At 45.0% G+C, this 16,637-nt stretch overlaps 1 protein-coding gene across 6 annotated transcripts in view; it reads right to left on the bottom strand.

Moving 5' to 3' along the window:
- Positions 1 to 16,637, bottom strand: part of LOC119656717 (tyrosine-protein phosphatase 99A) — a 588,033-nt gene that overhangs the window by 183,320 nt on the left and 388,076 nt on the right. For 2 of the 6 annotated variants that reach the window (XM_038063244.1, XM_038063243.1), the window contains exon 1: positions 15,385 to 15,718. The exons of the other annotated variants lie outside the window; for them this stretch is intronic. The gene's annotated coding sequence lies outside the window, so the exon portion shown is untranslated. Of the gene's footprint in view, positions 1 to 15,384; positions 15,719 to 16,637 lie in introns of those variants that run through there. 6 annotated transcript variants of the gene reach the window in all.

Genomic DNA, 16,637 nt, shown 5'->3' with positions numbered 1-16,637 from the left:
TTGCAGGTATCTTATGGTTTTGCTTTTCCAGTTTTTCAAAAATTTACGTTTTAACCTGAAATTGCTCATTTAAATAAAGGAGGTCCCTCATAACAGGCGGCTTTAAACGGTCTGACAAGAGCCGGGCCATTGTTTGAATTTTAGGTCCCATTCTGCACATACCCTAATCACCTAAAGCACAGATAGGCGCCCCATTTAGGTAGTCTTGCCGACATTGTCGCGGGTCTTATCTTCATTTTATTGCTTGTAGACATATTAAATCATATTGCCTTCCTGCCATTCTTGCGCTATAAAAAGACGCCAAGTAATGGGCGTAGTACATCTTTGTATGGTGGACGAAAATACAATATTCTGGTCGCATTGTCTCCGGTCAAACAGGAATGACAATACATGAGCTCGCTTACTAACCCAATTAGCAATGCGTATCTTATTCCCGTCTAATTCACTTTTTAAATAAATGTGAATAAGAAATGAGTTGAAGGAATTTATTATTCTCTTCCGTTTAGGCCGGCGGCAGCAGCTTGTCGTTTTATTGTTCTATTCAGAAGAGATAATGAGCAATGAGGGCTGCTGGAAACATAATACACGTTCCTATTCTTTCTCGCCAGTCAAGACGTCTTTAGGGGCTGACGAAGCCTTAGTCATTGTAGTTTTCAAGTCCCGACCACGTTTTTAATGAATTCAATTATTTTCCGCAGTAAACAAACAATGGAAATTATTGCACTTTGGTTTGGTTGCTGCTGTAATCTCAATTAAGTTGATGAAGTCGTGAGTGGAACGAGATGGGGTTGTTTGGAGAACTCTGTGATAGCGGCATGATTGCCTGCAGACTCAGAACGCGGATGTATTATATAATGCAGTAGTTCATTCATGTTTAGAAAGTTGGAAGAACGGAGTAGTAAAGAAGGAGAAATTTGTCAGTCGTGTAGATTGATCGTGGTTTTAATTTGGAAGGGGGCCAACTGTGCAGGGAGCGTAACCGAAAGTGAAATGGTGAACCCTCTTTGGATTGGTAAATGGAACTTCTTCGACGCATAAGGAGACATATAACCTTCGAAGTGCCTTATTTTTTAGTTGTTTAGAAATACGATGCTGGGTCTAAAAAATTGAAGGGGAGGCGTTGCGCACACTGCAGGCTCGGAGCGGTGTCCACTCTTCAGAGCAAAACTGGAAAGAGCTAGAAAGCGGTTAACGTGATCCGCATCCTACAGGTCAATACACACCGTGCAACCGCTAACAAGCTTAGTTCATTGCAGGGATCAAAACTGATTTAGTGGTCATCAGAGAACTGTGCCGAAATAAGGACCAAGCTTCGTGGCACCTCGTCATATCAGGTATCGATGCCATCTATGTTCGGGACGACATCCACCTTAGGATTTCTGCCGATGGCCGAGGGGGCGGTTTTGTCTGGATTTGGTGTTTAGCGGTAACGTTTTTCAGTGTCTATGTAACATCGAATGAGACGATATCGGACTTTCGACGTAGGGTTGATACTCTGGAGAACGATATCTTGGGCACAAAACGACAGATCCTGATTGATCATCATCAACGGCGCAACAACCGGTATCCGGTCTAGGCCTGCCGGGCATCCCGGTTTTGCGCCGAGGTCCACCAATTCGATATCGCTAAAAGCTGTCTGGAGTCCTGGCCTACGCCATCGCTCCATCTCAGGCAGGGTCTGCTTCGTGTTCTTTTTCTACCTTGCTTGCCCTTATACACTTTTCAGGCTCGATCATCCACCGTCCACCGCAATCTGTTGAGTTGGATTTTACCCACAACCAGACGCTCGTGGTGGGGGATTTTATGCACAACCTGACGGTCATGGTATCGCTCATGACGCTCTTTTTGTAGCTTCGTAACCGTTTGTTTTGCATGTAGGGTTGTTAGTCCTACCCAACCCCCAATCTAGAGGCCCAGTTAGTACAGTTTGTCCTGTTTTTGGGCGCGGGAGACTCGCCTTCATCCTTCTCCGTCTGCGGCTTTTCGTTACAAAAGAGCTCCTGGTTGATGATGCCTGCAATTTCAGAACATGCGGCATGCCTCACTCAGACTCCACAGGGAAACGAATTCTCGAGGTGGCAGCAAGAACAGGACTGGTAGTGTTATACACCGGATCTACCACAAGGTTCCGGCGCACACGTTGCGTAGGAAGATTTCCCAACGTCACCTTCGTATCGGAATTACTGGTGTCGCTGATGGACGAGTGTCGCAAACTCCGCCGCTTAACACAACAATTAAACGACCGGGAGGCGACATGTGTTACTAACAAACAGAAGCAAATCTCACTGCTAGCCGGACCTGGTCGACAAGGTGAACCTCTGGGGACTCGGTTATAAACTGGTAATATGAAAACTCGAGGCTCTGTGGAACCCTTGTTCACTTAAGGCTGAGTAGATATACCTTATTTTACGGGCACTCTTCCCTACACGTCCCTTACGAGTTCACGATAGCAGCGTGGAAGATGCCGAGGATTGCACACTTTTCTCTATGGAAGAGTTGGAAGAGGCAGTACTCTCTATGAAAAACAAGCTGCTAGGATCTGACGGAATCCCGGCAGAGGCATACAAACTGGTGTTTCATCATCGACCAGACCTACTGCCCTGCACTGCAAGATGGCGAGGCTTGGGCTGATCAGCAAAGGGAAAGGTGATCCGAAGCAGTCATTTGCATACCGGTCACTTTGTACGCTTGACTCATCAGGCTCGATGAAGCGATATGTGCTGGCGTACATTTATCCCTTAAACAGTTCGATTTTAAAACAAGGAGACCCACAATAGATGCTATCATCGTGAATGCGGTCCATCAAAAGGAAGCGTATGCCTCCGACGCCGAGTTCGACGGGTGGTGCTTCTTGTAACGCTTGATGCTAGAAATGCCCTTAATTCCGTAAGAGGGAAAGATATTCTACGCAAGCTGAACAATACATTGTACGTGCGAACTATCGTTCACGAATATTGGGGGATTATCTGAAAAACAGCTCCTTACTTTATTAGACGCTAGAGATTCAGAGAAGAATGGAGATAACGGAGTTGCGCAGAGATCTTAGGGCCGGATCTCTGGAACGCTTTCTGTGATTGTTCGCTAAACCTCAGTTGCCAGTCAGTTATGGAGATGATGTTGCCGCACTTATTGCCGGACTCATTGTTGAACAGGCGCAAAGAAAACTTGGCATATTAATGGACGGATGACTGCTCATGGTTTCAGCCTTGCGGTGGAAAAAATCGAAATAGTCATCCTGACTGAAAAGATAATTCCGACCTTGCGTCCCATATCGAGTCAAAACCAATGATTAAGCACCTCAAATTAACGTTCGTCTAAAAGATGAGCTTTTCAAAGTAAATCAAAGTAGCAGCGAACAAGACTGCAGGTAGATTTTTTGCCTTAAGTCGGCTAATGACAAACATGGGGGTTCCTACATCTAGCAGACGACATCTTCTAATGAGTGTAACGCTGTCTGTTTTGCTCTGCATGAGGACCTTGCGCAAGTACAATTACGTACCCGTGGTTTTACATGAGTGCCTGTCCAGTTTACTTAACCCTATGGATCAATTCTGTGACCACTATCAGAGCCCCGCTGAGACAAGCACAATGGTATCAGTCTAAACTGGATGAAAGGCTGAGTTTATTCATCCTGGTGGATGCAAGATATATCTACCGAATTAAGGAGAGCGCCATCCATGTTGAAAAGCAACACCATTAGGAGCAAACAGTTATAACCGTCCTAAAGGCACCTGAGACAGGAATTCCTCTGAGACAAGTGATTTCAGGGTCTATCTCGGTTCCCATGGTACTAGTATATCCTTAGCAAGGTTCAGTGACCTATTGCCACTTCGGATGAGACCCCGTATAGATTCGGGTCTCATCGCCCTGATTAGGCCTTTGGAGCATACGCCCAGCAAACCACAGTTAGTACAGTATATCCCAGCGACATCACGTGGAGGTTCTCCTCGGTCACTTGGTTTTCTCCCGAACAACACGGTTGCTGCCCCGTCTTCCTCGCCACCACGTCAGAGCATCCTTGCGCAAGTTCAGAGACAGAGGGCTTTGCGGGTAGTGTCTGCTTATCGCACTGTCTTTAAACCGGCTGCGATGGCGGTTGCGGGAATGATCCCCGTTGCCTTCTTACTGAAGAACGTCAAACCATATAAAAACGCAAGGGAGGTGGTTACTTGGGAAGAACGACTACTTGATTACATACACTAAGTAAGTGACAAAACTCTTGTCTCCGCTTCAGGCCAAGAGGCTACTAACATTTGTCGAAAGCATGGTAAGACTGACTATTTCTTTACCCCTATTAAGCGAGTGCGGAAATTTTCAGTCTTACCTGCACAAGATTGGGAAGGCACCATCTTCTGACTGTGCGTTTTGTAATGGGATTGTGGACGACGTTGATCACACCTTTTTTTCTCGCGAAAGGTGGGATGGGATTTGTCACCAACTTTATTTAAACACACGGGAGCTCACCGAGATAACATTCTCGGGGAGATGCTAAAGAGTGTTGAAAAGTGGAGCTGTGAAGAAGCTAGGACTCGAACGGTGAAGGGGCCGGATGGCTGAGGATTCCTTGAACTAACATTTACCTTCTTCCACTCACCACTCTTTGGTGAAAGGAATTCAATGATTTAAAGACTCCCCAAGGCGGTAGGGCTAGCCCGAAGTAATGTGCGTAGTAATGGTTACAGACTAGTTTTATGACGACGGTCAGGTGTTTAGTTGGTATTCGGCGAGGTACCGTTGCGGGTTTTCCCAAGAGTTGAGAGATTTATCCTCATTGTCATATACATATTCGTGTACCTCTCACATTCATGGAATAGTTAAAAGGGAGACAGTATGATCTCCAAAATTTCTGTACTGTTCTTCACAACGTGAGTAAATAATGCTGAGGGCCTCTTCTCGACAACAAGCTCCTTGGGTGGAAGAGGACGCACTTTTGAGAAGATTGGAGAGCCGGTGGTGCATCGTGCTTCACTGACTTGGAGAAACTACTTTCCGTAGTGATGTTGCGAAACTTTCAGAGGAGTGCGGGAATGCGATGGTCGGCAACGTCCTCAAAAATTATCAAGAGAGTGTTTTCTCGGCAGGTAGAAATCTTCCCTGAAGCCTGTAACGAGATTGCGGGGTATATTAAGGTCTTGTTCTGCAAATCAACCAGCAGTCCATAGTGACAGAGGAAATCTGCGCCTAATATGGGGAGGCTGATGTCCGCTAAATGCAAGTTGTGTGGAATATGCGTGTTCGGACGGGGTACAGGAAGAGCCGACACCTCCGCGCACGTGTCGACCAGGAAGTAACGTCTGCTTAGGGGGTCGAAGATTGTAAGGCGACGTGGTGCTGCGCTTTCGGTAGCCGTCGCCGAGGCACCCAGCGTGTGTGTATACCTCGTGTACTCTGACGGCCGTGGCGGACAACACCTCCAGCGATCACGAGTCTACGCAGGCCAAGATGGCGCCGGTGCTCTCCGAGAGTCGTTGCAGCTAGAGAGACTTTAGCAACTTAGAGCCGACCTTATCCCCGCCCAGCTTAAGCTTTGCTTTCTCACTCACTGAAAGGGAGAAAAGGGACGACCCGCCGGAGCGGAAAAAGGATGTGGCCCAACTGAATTTGCGTCCGCTGACGCAATAATTTTCACAGCTACGCGGAAAACGATATGGCAGAGACCGGAGGTAGCAAATGACCAGACAAAATTGAAAACCGCTACAGTTGCAAGACAACGGCTTCCATCCAAGATTTTTCAACAAAACGTTATTAAAATCGATTCAATGTCTGTCTGTCACACGCACTTTTCTCAGAACTTAAAGGAGGAGGGGAACCCCCATATACCTAAAAGATGGGTGCAATATTTTTTTCACCGAATGTGGACATGTGGGGTATCAAATGAAAGGTTTCGATTAGTACTTTTCAAAGGAAATATTAATTTTGACATTGGTTACAAAGACGAAGGATGTGGGGGCCCGAAAAGGGGCAATTACTTAAAGGACCCTTTCTCAAAAACTACCCACTCCAAAAATCTGGAAAAAGTCATGGCATAAAGAGAAATTAAGTAGAGGATAAACTAGCTAAGAAAGGAGAAGAAATATCGTTCTATGGACCCTTGCGGGGAATGGGAAAGGAGAAACAAGAAGGAGATTTGAGAGGACTTCACTGGGTGAGCTTACCAGGAATGGAGTAGTCTAGAGAGCTTAGGAGAATATATGAACCAAAGCAGTGAATACTCACAGGTCACTGAAGGCTAAACCTAGGAAAACATTTCCATTGAAGCAGAGAGATCTCATATTGGAGATTCCAATTTCTAAACTTCAGATTTTACACAATTCGCTACGACAAACTAAGATTAGACTGACGAGAACTCGATCCCATATGCTTTAACGACTGCAACACATTTCCAATTACTGTTTATCGGCAAATGATGTACACGACAACATTTCGGTTGAACGTTCAAAAGTCATTGTTCCTAAGCGGAACTGCATTATTTTTCCGCTCAGGAATAATTATACTTGAAGCTGCCTCTCAGAATCACTTGAATGCCATTTCCCCCAACATAAAATCGTAATTCTAAGCAATCAGCAAATACAAAGTCATAAAAACTCTCATAGCATTCTGAATAATAACTAGACCTATAATAGCCTGGCCCATTAGAACGTGGCTCAGTGATAAATAGCTGAGAGAAAATGAAAGATACACTCGTATCCGTGCTATTTGTTTTAGCATCGTGGAAAGGCAGAATGACACAATAAAATGCAATCAAATGAAATAAATCATAAAACAGCTTTAAGTAGCCTTTGTGCGCTCTGAATAAATTACCCATTGCACGCATTGACCCCGCAAAAACCCAACCACGGCCTCGGCCACCCTCAGCAGTATCCACTGTTCTGCCCCGATGGTTTTATATCTCGCTCGCAAATTTATGATAAACTACTACTTATTAAATTTTTGTCACTTCCATAATCAAATTCCCACCCTAATTATTTCTTTCTCTATTTTCGCTCATTTACATTTTATTTTGGAGTTCCATTGTTAAGGCTGGGCTTTTGTCCGGATTGTCGTTAGCTTTGCACTCCGTACCGCCACCAAACCTCGGTGACGACTACAACACCCGCATAAAGCGGCCAATGGCAGATGTTTTCCATAAATTTTCAATTATTTTTGTGGTTTGCGTTCCCATTATGTATTTTTTCCATAATTGCATTGATAATTAATTTCACTTTGAAATAATAGATGGCGGAGAAATTGTAATATAATTTATTGGAATATTATTGTGGGAGTTTTTCATTATGCGGCCATGTGAGGTCTGCGGCACAGCGAAGGGTTAATAAGCGACAATTCTGCATATTTTATTCGTTTAATATTCCATGATTAATATATGACTAATTAAAAGTTGCTGAAATGTTCTGCACCATTTGCTGCAGAGGAAGGATGTGCCATGCAGCTATGAGCTTCGTTCAACGGGGTAGTCGATGGAGGCTTTATAATAGGAAATAAGGGTGCGTTTTTCAGGAACTGATGAACCGATTTTAACTAAACTTTGCACATATATTCTTCAATGTAAAGAAATTGGGTACTTTTTTACAGAAGATACGCTTTCAATCCAACACACTCCGAGGAGAGGTCTCTCTTTTCAACCCCGAACAAATTTCTTGGCGGTCACTCTCTCTTAAACACCTATGACGTCTTAAAGAGAAAGGTAGTGGAGAGAATGTGTAGGAATCAGAGGAAGATGGGGACTGTAGTCTGTAACGTGCGGACTGTGAATACCTTGGGTACATTCAATTTCAAGCAAGACTCTTACCCTGGTGACTGGGCTAGACAGGGTGGAAATTTTTTCCAGGGTACCCATAGGGTCAAGACTTACATTCCAATTTAAAAATCAGCAAACTGATGATAGACGAAGAAGAGATGTTAATGTCAGGCGCATCGTTGGAGGACGAGCTGCTAGCATCCAACCAGAAGACGATATTTGCCGATGGCAGTAGAGTCGATGCCAGCCGTAGCATGCATATTCTGCCTTGATTCCTCCCAGATTGTCTGTGGGCAGCATGTCATAGCATACGAGGACTAATTTTCCAGGGACTTTCTCGCACCATTCATCGCTGATTTCAAGGACGCGTGAAAGGACGTAAAAGACCGGTCACTTGCATGTGGTTCCCGAAAATCCTCATGAATAAGGACAAACTCGTCCAATCCTTGCGCCTTCGCTTAAAACTTGAAATGGTGGATTATAAAGTGCGATTCAGCATCAGGAACGCAAAGGTGAAAGTTTTTGGGCTCCGCGATATCGGACGACGAGTTGGATCTAGTTGACGCTGCCAACGAGCTATTGGGGGAGATGAAAATTGACGGTTCCTTACACAAGCAGATCGCATTGAGGATAGTGCAGATTAATCTGCCTCAGCTTACCTGCCGGTCTTCCTCCTAAAGGACGACATCGATATTACACGAATACGAGAGGTTTGGATTGGAGGAGGCCGGACCATCAAAGGGTCCCACAGCACATTACAATTTATTCCACAGTACAAGAGACACTGATCTGGACAAATCAAAAGATCTCGCCAGGAAGGACCTGCACGCTTTTCTGTGTTCGGACCTGAGTTCCAGCTACTAAACAGTGGTCAAACTAAAGTAAGCGAGAGCAGGGAACGACCGCTCAGCTCCACTTTAAGAACTACAACATTTGACATCCACCATCGCAGCAAAGAAGGCTAACCTTTTAATAGACTGCAACTCAATGTACTCCTGGATATTATCCCCTCGCACCTCCACATTAAATACGCTAAAGTCTGCAGTGCGGCCATACTACCTGAGTCTCGATATTGGGAACTCTGGGCATTCGCGACAGATTACACCGCGTGCAAGTAGAATTTGCGAGAGAAATTTTGTTGTGGGCTTTCTAGCCAGGGAAGAGTGGAAGAACGACGACATGTTGCGTGGTATGACACAATATTCTCAACGGACAGATTGTGGCCGAGCGTTACTCGATACCCCTTGTACATCCCTGTTAACACTCGACAGAGCAATAAGGGCGCGCAGTGGCTACGACGACAATAAAGCACAGTGGAGCGTGGACTGCAAGAAAGGGAACTCTAGATTGGATTCCTAGCGGTCGTCGCCCGCGGAGTATATTCCAATTTTTCATTCGAGTTGCTCGGTGCTAACGTCACGCTCCCCATATTCTAGCCGTACGATACCTGCGAGTTGGCTACCTAGGCTCGTGGTGATCAACAGTTGGTCGAATTGAAGAAAAATTATCAAAGTCACTGAATTGGCCTCCTTTCGTGACTCTGGAAGAAGTCATCAAAATTACCAATCGAAGAGTGAAAGCCATCGAGCACGTCATCATCCCACGTTCACTCTATTCCATCGTATCCGTGCTCGACGAAGCATTAGGAGTTCTATCGCCTTAAGAAGATCCAAGACAAAAAATGCGTTGCCAAAAAAGAAGGCGGAGCGTGTCTCTTTGAATTCGTTTTAAGTCAGCGGAACGTTCTGTTTATCCTTAGAATTATAGTTTAACACGGACATTTTTAAATAAATAAAACAAGAGAGAGAGAGCTCAAATTTTTTTCCGATCCCCTTCTCTTTGCGGTTTTGGTTGTCCGCCTGAAGGACAGGGAGAACTGTTGCGAGGCGATTTCATTGCCACGGCGGCATATTCCAGGTTTTAAATTTTTAGGTTTGGTTTTTTTTAGATGAACAGCGATAGAAAGTATGGTGAAGTACCTTTTGCACTCGTAATTATCGTGGAAGTAAGAATGGCACCGCTCTGGTGACCAAACCCGGAGGCTTGGTTGCCCCAAATGGAGGTATACCTTGCCTTGGCGAGGGACACCAAATTCAACCATGTGCTTGTGGTTGTGTACGAGGAGTCCCCTGAGACCATCGCTGACGTTCTGGCCACAGGCTCCTGCTCTCGGCTGAAGGAGCAATGAATGGAGCTCCTGTCGGTAAGTGGGACAGCAAAGCTGAATGAAGTGTGCCTGACAGGCCTGCCGGCATTTAGCCAGGCTGAAGTTTTCCTTCAAAGGGGTAGCCTTGGTTGAGAAGAGGAGTTAGCGTTTTACTGCTTGCCAGTCAGCCTCTACAGCCAGATAACCACGGCGTGGATTTTTTCGGCGGATCCTCTGGTTTCAGCTAGGAGCAGAGGCATGTGGCGGAGCAATATTCGAATTGAAATGTAAATTTCAAACAAGGTGAATTAATTATTAACGTTGTGAGATTTTCCGACTGAGGAATCTATTCCAAGAAGAGCGGAATATTTTTCCAGTTTTCGAAATTGATTTGGGATTGGTTTCTGGAATATATATACTCCTTGACGAAGGATCGAACGTTGTAGTTTGAAATTTGCAGGTTGCCACCAATTTCTCTCCGTTTTATATGGTTGTCATTTTACCCCTTGATGAGGTATACGGCGTCAACTACTCCTACGCGCGATCGTTGCCCCTCTTTAATATGTGATATATGCACTGCCACTTCCGTCTTCCGATCACAGTGCGTACGAGTGCCAATAAAATTCTTCGCTTGGGATAGTATCAGGTCAGCGTACTTCGATGATACGACGCAGGCAGGTGTTTACGAAGGCTTTGATCTTTTGAGCAACAGTGGGGTTCACTTTCAATGTGCTACTCTCATATAGCAACACAGAAAGAAGACTAGCACAGAACAGTCTCAACTTAATCTTGGTGTTGAGATGATTGCATTTCCAGATTTTCGACAAGGCAGCAAAAGCGGATCTGGGTTCTGTCATCGTCCGCAGAAACCAATTGATCGACGCCTTCGGTGCTCTGCCCACTGATGCAGATGGGGAAAATGGTGTTTGTCATCTGTTAAACTCTTCATGTCCCTCTTTCCAACATAAGAGCCATATTTTCAAGGTCTATGACCCTGAGAGAGTAAACAGATGTCATCAGGATATTCGAGGTGTTTGTGGAAAAATGTCATCGTCCATTGAACTCCTCTACATCCTCCGAACAAGACAGCATAAGAAACGTCACCGATAACAAGAAGAAATATTATCGATGACAGGATGCAACCCTGACGGACTCTGGTTTGAACATCAAAGTTCTCTGAGATTTTACGTCGATGCAGCCCACGTCATCGCTCTGATAACAGACATTAGTTTCTCAGGAATGCCACCACCCCTGCGTACAGCACTCTAGATACATTCCCTGTCCACGCTTTCGAAAGCTTTCTCGAAATCAATGAAGAACAGTTGAAGCGAAGATCTGAACTCCACGCATTGTTTCAAAATGATCCACAGAGTGTTGATGAAGTCAGTGCAGGTGTATTCGGAGCGGAAGCCAACCTACTCTCTGTCAATCAAGCAAGCAAATCAAGGATTATTTTAGCTACTATCTTTGCAATAGCTGGGGGGGAGGGGAATTTAAGATTTAGTGTTTCTGCAATATTTCATGTTCAGTATCATAATTGAGTTTTCTAAAGATTTTTCCGTTGCGAAAGGCGGAGTTTTCCATGAATAGCACGCTGCTAGAGTTGTTCAACTTTTCTGTCGTAACTCTGATGTACTGTATCTCGTCTGAAATTTCTAGGCATCTGTGGCTCTCGTGCAGCTTGTTAAATACCAGCAACACTTTACGCAATAGTTGTTGATACTCATATACAGGAGGGACAGGCACGATGTTCAAACACTGGACCCTTGTTTGTATTCGACGTCATTGTCAATAGGCGTGTAATAATTTCTGATCGATTTGGACGCTTCCTTGATGGTGATATTCTTTACGGCGACAATGTTAATAGCTTTTTTACACTCTGTCCACTTAGGCCAGTCCCTATTACTTGCATTATGTTCCAGGCTTCCACATAAAATACTTTTTTTTTGTGCAAGTTACACCATCGCTATTTTCGGATGAGGCACAGTTTAAGCATTTGCTTTTGAATGCTTTACACATCTTAGCAATATGTCGTAAGTGCCCACAGTTATAGCACTGTCTTTCCCTCATTTCGAAGGGATCTACTTTGAAATATGTTTTTCCAATTATAACTGACTCCTTGGGTATTTCGACCTCTTTGTTTTCACTGTCAGTTCTTGTGAACCTCTGGGCTTTGATATGATACTCTCTTCCATCCAATTGAGTGGATTTTGTCAACTTAAGCCGAATACTGCCTGTATTTGGTGTTTTTATCGTACAAATTCATTTCCGGGGCCTTTGCCAAGTTATCTCCGCTGATAGAGGTAGAAATTGTTTAGCCAGATTGATTCTCTTGACATTGAGAGATTCAGCTTGTTGGCATGCAGGGTCATCACACGGGGAACACGTTTTGGGCATTTTGTTTTGCGGATGAGGAACAGGAGACACATGCGCATTTCAAAGCGATCTCTTCTCGTTTGTAACAATTAGCAAACTGAAATTTTCATCGTCGCCAGGTGCAGGCTCAGACACCTCCATTATTATTATTCTGTTAAGGGAAAGTCGCACCGCGTCCTTAAAGAACTATTGTGCCCCTTTTACTGGTTATAGTGTACCTATTGATCATAGTATCTCAAGCAGGCCTATAACCGTTAGGAACTTTAGTATGTTCCCCACTTCCAGATGTTTCAGCTTTGCATCTGGTATTAAGTGTTCTCCCAGATGTATCGACCTACTTTGCACAAGTGCCGGACACTGTCCCAGGACGTGCATAGAGGTTTCGTCCTCCTCCTCACAAAACCTGCAGGCAGTGTACGTAGATATCCTTAGCTTCCCTAGGTGATAGTTCAGCCGACAATGACCAGTGAGAATTCCCACTATGAAGCTTCGCTTCTTTTTGGTGAGGTTTAAGCAATCCTTTGTACGCGTGGGTTCGTATCCCCCAATAAGCACCCTGGACTGCTCCATCCCTGGTAGGCCCCCCCAATATAGTTCCGTCAACCGTTTCTCCTCGTTTTCATAGTCATGAAACCGGTTCCGATTCCACAGAAGGGTTCTGGCCCGTGTAAAGGCATCCCTGCTCCCTTTTTGGCTAGTTCATCCGCTGCCTCGTTGCCTTCCAACCCAGCATGGCCTGGAACCCAAAGTATCCATACCTTTTTGGACGGGCCGAGTGTATTCAGTCTCTCAAGACATTCCCATACCAGTTTAGAATTAGACACCTCCATGCTTGCACCAGACATAGGTTGTCTCCAGCTATCAGAACTTATCAGGGGGTACCGTTGCATCCCCTTCCATATAGCTTTGTAGGTCTAACCTGCGCTAAGCACACAGGGAGGCAAACAAGAAATAGGAGGCCCACCTCCTACTGAATAACAAATTCCCCTTTGCGCTCAAAAAGCACCCAAAGGAATCAGACAAATTCGTCGAACGATAATTTAATGAAGCAAACAAAAGAATCAAGAACCTTACAGAAAATAGCTTTAGGAACTTAAGAGTATTTCGCAATCACGAATTTCGAAATTTGAAAGTGAAGAAACGCATAAGTTTAGCTTCCAATGCGAAAATAGTTGCAATTCACACACGAAAGTCTCATTTCGTTCCCAAACTAAAAAAACTGTCAATTAAGGGTTGACATTTGTTGAATTTTGACAGACACGGAGCTCAGATTCGTTAGAAAATTGACATTTGGTACAAGTTCTCTTATGTCAATTTTAGTTATTTCCAAAATGTCATCAGGCGATACAGTCGAAATTCCAGAGACTCATCACAAATAAATTTTGATAACCAAAGGTCGTAGTTGAGCGGTTAGCCTCTATCCGAGCTGATGTTGACGTTAGTTTTGAAATTTGCAGATTACTAGCCCACAAATTTCTATCCTTTTTAGTCGCCTTTGACGACAAGCAGAGAATACTTGAATGATCTGTGCGGGCACAGTTCGGTTAAATTATCTTGAACTACACAAGAAAACATTCCCACGGAGAATTTGACTATGTAGGCGAAGCCAACACTAAATCCTCGGGAAAAATATTGTGATGCAGTCGTCCCACACAGGAATATGTTAAGGTTTTCCTAGCAAGGCAAAGAAATGGGAATCCTAGGTTCCTATGGCACAAAAAAATTAAGAAAGTCTAATTCTTGAGAAAACCTTGCGAAAGAGAGATTCCGCAGTCAAGGATCGATGACGTGGGCTCCTAGGTATGGACGACGAAATCTCTCTCAATATTAAGGAGCTCGTGAATTATGAAAACAGCAATCAAATTACAGCTTTAATATGTAAACAGCAGGATAAGTGAAACTATTCAATTAATTTGAGGATGAGACGAGCCCCAGGCCAGAAGGAAAACTTGGATATAATTTATGTCAAGTTCTGAGTGAGATACCGACAGCCCCGAGGCAGGATAACAGCTTACAGTCCATGGGAAACACATTTAAATCCGCATGTCGCCACCGCAGTGTTTGGTCTGCATAAATTTAGCTTTAAACCCCTCATGCGGTGCGTATAGAATCCAATTTATAGTCACAAAAGAGGGTGGACCACTTCATGGGCTCCAACCGCGGGCTGGGAAGCTACCCACAGTGCATTGAACCCGCCGCATATGGAGCAGTGGCTTGCACTCCGATAGATTCGCTATAGATTCCCTCAGCACTTAATCGGTCCTCACCCCGCAGCATCCAACTGCAGATTTCGGCGAACAGGTTTTCGAGGGCAGCGAGCCACCAGTCCAGCGCTCTCGCATCCACAATTCTCCAGCAAAAAATCTCGGCCGGGAATGACAAAAGATCGCTCCAAAAATAGAAAGCATTCCAAAAGCGATTGCACTTCTAATTTTGGGGAGCGCGGCAGCTGTCAAAAGGACTCCCAACAAGAATCATGTGGACAAGTTCAAGCGACGCCATCACCGCATCCGAATCTTCGGATGCCACCGAAAAGCACCAAATTGTGCGCATTTGGCGGCGACCGGAGACGAGTTGCACGCGCGAAGCAGACGCTCCACGCACTATCGGGACCGGAACAAAAGCGAGCAAAAGGCAAAAACCCAATTTTGCATAAATTTCCTGGTCACGGTTTCGGTCCAGTCGAAAAGCGACAAAAGTCGCGAAGGCGATTCCCATTGTAAACAAAAAAACAAAAACAAATCCGATCGGGACCCGACTGTCAACCGACCTCGAGCGAATTCACCACCACACACGCGTCCGGGCACAACTCGCCCTAGCTCGCTACGCCGAATACACACACCTTTATCGATTTCTCTACGTCAAGGAGCTGTCACTTTTGTGCGCTGCCTTTCATGCGCCCTGCGCGGCCGCCACCAATTGACGGGAATTAGCTGAATTTTCACTGCCAGGCCCGATCGGGGTCGGCGACAATGCAAAACACACAATTCCGGGCGCGTCTTAATTCACCAACTGGGCCCCGCGGGCGGCTTCGCGGAGACTGCACCTGCACGGGCCCAGCATCCGCGGAGCTGCCTGCGCCCGCGGGTCGCAACCTCTTGCGATCGTTTTGTTTTTGCTTTCTGACCTTTTGCTTGGGCGAGATTCCTGCGTCTCTGCAGCAGCCAGCACTTTTCGCGTTCGCACTCAACACATGTCACACTTTGCACGTAAACAAGACGGAAACGCGGCTGTCCAAGGCGCGGTCGGATTTCCCTTTCAGAAAACACTTTTTCGAGGAGTTTCGCGAGGCGATCTCGGGCACGGCACAGCTTCTGGAGCGACGACGAGAACGAGAACGTCGGAAGCGACGGCAGCAGCAGCGCACTTTCGAGCACGTCTCTTCGCGGCGAACATCTTCCAGCTGCAGAGTGCGGCGAAATCGCTGTTGGGATACAATGGCCGCACTCACACAGGCACGCACTGTGAGAACGGCCCGAGACCACCGGCATCAGCTGGTCTGGCAAGGTCGGCGTAGTACTCACAATTCAGTGGATGGGACCTGGGCAAAAGCCTGCCTGGGCAACTACATGAGTAAAATTCTCGTATATAGAGAATGAATTAAACAAATGGCGGGAGAAATTTGAAACTTTTCACGATGAAAACAATTTAATGATGTTAGCTTCGTATTAAGTGGAATGCTAATAACATGTCGTGCTTTCATGCGAAGATTGGTTTATGATTGTCCCGTGTCTATTAGCAGAATAAATATATAGTAGACTCTCGAAATGACGAGCCCCCAAATGGCGAAAAATTCCAAATAACCAACGTTTGTTTTTGCACATTAATTACTCTAAATAGCGAACTCAACTGTCAGAACTTAATATACAGTCGAACCTCTCCAATCCGAATTATTCTCCAACTCAAACTTTTTGACTTTAATTGGTGTCCCCGTCAATTTCTTATAAAAAATTCAACTTCTAAGTCGAAAATTCCACTTAGTGGAACCATATTTTGCAAGTTTGTGGAAATATTTCATGCATCATAATTCCCTTAAATCATTTCATAACATTATAATTTTTTAAAATCCTTGTCGAAACCGTGGGGCTTACAAATTTCATTGAAAAAAGTGGATAATACGAGGCCCTACTATTTTCATCTCTTCTTGACGTCTGAGCATATAAACAGGTTGACGGGCGAAAGATTTATCAATGATTTTAATGTTCGATCTGAGTGCTTGTGATTTTCCTTTCTTCTATAATTTTCCCGAGTTCTCAACCAACAGTACGTCAGGCTTGTTGTGCGGAATATGGCGATCAGTTAGAACTTGACGCTCATATCGGTAAACCGGACATGTTCCCGTGATCAACCCATGCTTGTATGCAAGATTTGTGATCACCG

Source organism: Hermetia illucens, chromosome 5, assembly GCF_905115235.1.
Source record: "Hermetia illucens chromosome 5, iHerIll2.2.curated.20191125, whole genome shotgun sequence".
NCBI lineage: Eukaryota > Metazoa > Arthropoda > Insecta > Diptera > Stratiomyidae > Hermetia > Hermetia illucens.
Note: the sequence above shows the minus strand (reverse complement) of the source record. Positions and strands in the feature narration are given on the sequence as shown.